Below are 3,631 nucleotides of genomic sequence, written 5' to 3'. Positions count from 1 at the left end.
TTTGACTCAGAAGTATTCAACAACCAGGAACAAGAAATTAAAGATTGTATTATAGCTAATGGAAACGAAAGAATTCACATTCTTGAAATATTGGAATCAGAAAACGAATATCAATTTGACAACATTAAAAAATTAAATAAATTTTTAATACCATTTGAAGAACACCCAATCAAGAATATGTTCATAACTATAGGAGTACTTGTAGTCCCAGTATTAAGTATATTTGTAATATTCAAACTATATATAATTTATCAAAAAACTGTATATCTGAGAAACTACAACGCTATCATAGAACGTGTAGGACTGACTCATCTACTCAAGACTCTAGTATAGATCAGGAGATCTATTTTTCACAAGAGAGGGGAGAGTTAATACTTTAACCTTTAATCACAACCTTATGTTTCAGTAAACATCAAAGAAAAATCATCAAAACATTTTTATCTTAGAACAATAGAAGCGCACTATCAGTACAACAAACAATAACAACCCAAATAGATATTTACTTGTAAACAACTAGCATCTCAATAGTATGAGCAGCGATAAACATAGCCTATATAACCAACTGGAACAATAGCCTCGAGGTCACTTTGTAATTATGGACTGCCGAGTAACAAGTTACCACTTCACTTGTACAGTTTAAGTGTAATATATTCAATATTGAAGTACATGTGTTGCGGTGAAATATTATACAAATAAAGGATCAGTCAGAACCAATCTCATTGGCTGACTTAAAATTATATATTTATTTTATTCCTAACTAGTAAATAAATTAACTCGCGCGACTAGTTCTCAAACTTTAAACTCGTTTTTCTTATAACTACTTTTCTAGAAAAGGTATGCATGATATCTCAAGTTCTACTCAACCCATTCACATGAAATTTTACACTGAGCTTTCTTATACATTATAGTATCGCACTTCGAAGAGCTTTCGAAAGAATTTTTTTTTTATTTTTAAAAAATGCCGAGCCACAAAAAAACAGGGAAAATACGAAACTTTTTTTTCCAAACCTCCAACATTTTGTAAAAAAAAATTTTTTTCAAAAACGTTTCGTAGTGCGATAACTACACTTTTACTCTTCACAGATTTCGCATAAATTTTCATTTTAGGTCACAGAAAGGATTTATATCTTGCACACTAGGACAAGCTATTGTTTCATCAGTCTCTACTTCGCCGACCTGCAGTTTTTTAATTTAATTTGTTTTCTTATAATATTTATGTTTTGTATTCTTAGAATATTAATAAAAAGCATGTAAAAAATGGATAGTAAAAATAATTTTTGATTTTTTTTATCGCGTAAAAAAATACCTAAAATTCGGGCTTCTAAACCAGAATACCCCCTTAAAATTTACGCTAAGCATTTTCATAAAACGGAATAAGGAATTCTATTGTATTAAGAACGTGAAACCGATCGCACATACTTTTTTATTTTATCGCAAATCTTTAGTAACAGGCAATTCGGCTTCGTAATTTTATTCGCGCATTCCCGAGTACATATTTTCGCATCTCAAAAACGCTTGAGATTTTTCAATCTGTGTTAGGAAGACGGTCAAAGTTAAAATATTGATGGACTAAAAGAAACCCAAATGGACGAGCGAAATAAGCAAACTGTTAGGCGTTTGCCAGTAGCGTGTAGTAGTTCGGATGATAGGAGCAAGTTCTGCCTAAGCTATGGTGGAAAAGGGAACTTCGTACAGACGTGTGAGAAAATTCCGTATCGTAATGCTTTCAAAAATAAGGGTAGGGAAACTCGAACCACCAAATAGATAGTAAACAAGTAAGGAAGGACTAAGTTCGGGTGTCACCGAACATTTTATACTCTCGCATGATAAAGTGATAATCGAGATTTCATTATCCGTCATTTACATATTTTTCAAATACCGTATTTGTGTAAAGTTTTATTCCACTATCATCATTGGTTCCTAATGTATAAATTATACAGAGAAGGCATCAGATGGAATTCAAAATAGCGTTATATTGGAAGAAGGCGTGGTTGTGAACCGATTTCATGCATGTCATCAGAGTGTTAAGAAAATATTATGTACCGAATTTCGTTGAAATCGGTCAAGTAGTTCCTGAGATATGGTTTCTGGTCCATAAGTGGGCGACGCCAAGCCCATTTTCAAATTAAAAAAAAAGCCTGGGTGCAGCTTCCTTCTGCCATTTCTTCCGTAAAATTTAGTGTTTCTGGCATTTTTTGTTAGTCGGCTAACGCACTTTTGGTGATTTTCAACATAACCTTTGTATGGGAGGTGGGCGTGGTTATTATCCGATTTCTTCTATTTTTGAACTGTGTATGGAAATGCCTGTAGGAAATGACTCTGTAGAGTTTGGTTGACATAGCTATAGTAGTTTCCGAGATATGTACAAAAAACTTAGTAGAGGGCGGGGCCACGCCGACTTTTCCAAAAAAATTACGTCCAAATATGCCCCTCCCTAATGCGATCCTTTGTGCCAAATTGCACTTTAATACCTTTAATGGCTTAGTTATGACACTTTATAGGTTTTCGGTTTTCGCCATTTTGTGGGCGTGGCAGAGGGCCGATTTTGCTCATCTTCGAACTTAACCTTCTTATGGAGCCAAGAAATACGTGTACCAAGTTTCATCATGATATCTCAATTTTTACTCAAGCTACAGCTTGTACGGACGGACAGACAGACATCCGGATTTCAACTCTACTCGTCACCCTGATCACTTTGGTATATATAACCCTATATCTGACTCTTTTAGTTTTAGGACTTACAAACAACCGTTATGTGAACAAAACTATAATACTCTCCTTAGCTACTTTGTTGCGAGAGTATAAAAATGCCCCTTATACCAGGACGCGTATAAACCTGGCTCACTTTGAGGCAGCTCAAGAGCTGCGAAACAGACAGTTTTTGAGAAGAAAGTGGATATAGCAATACCGTGCAAACAAAACAAAAACTTAGACAAACCGACATGGTTTTCCGTCACTACCAGCAAAGCCTCCATATGGTCGTTCAGAGGCAAGGCTTTCAAGTAAAAGCATCCATTAAGAAAGGCCTACTTCACACGAGGCAGGATCAACTCTTATAGCTGCAATATATCACCAAGTGTTCCACAGGGCGTCACGAAGAACATAGTACCAGGCGATTTTAACGCATGCTTAGAAAGGGGGAAGTATGTGTATGAGAAAAGACGAGGAGATGCTCTGCTCAATATCTTTTCATTGGTGTAAGTAGTGCTATTAAACATAAAAAATAGGAACGCTTTAGAAAAAAATAGGGTGCTAACGATTACAAAAAACCTGTATACTCGTGGAATAGTGAAATCGACAACCAGAGAACTGATTGCAACAAAGCCAGGCGATTCTGCCAGAGAAGACGGAGATATGCACAATAAGCCAACCTGCACGAAGGTTATAATTGTAAATGCGTTGACCTCAAGAAAGCAATAAAAATAAGCGAACTCTCCTGTTTCAAAGAACTCAGCAAAAACAGCGATGAGAATCGGTGGTGCGGTGCGTACAAAGTATTGATGAGAAAACTCAAAGATGATAAAGGAGAACACCAACCTGTTCAACGCTATTGCATGAACGAACGACATATGGTAACAAACTTATCTGCGGTAATAGACGTTCATTGATCACCGACAAGGAAAAAATAAAT

The sequence above is a fragment of the Bactrocera tryoni genome, unplaced genomic scaffold, assembly GCF_016617805.1.
Source record: "Bactrocera tryoni isolate S06 unplaced genomic scaffold, CSIRO_BtryS06_freeze2 scaffold_25, whole genome shotgun sequence".
NCBI classification, from domain to species: Eukaryota; Metazoa; Arthropoda; class Insecta; order Diptera; family Tephritidae; genus Bactrocera; species Bactrocera tryoni.
This window is presented reverse-complemented; position numbering follows the sequence as displayed.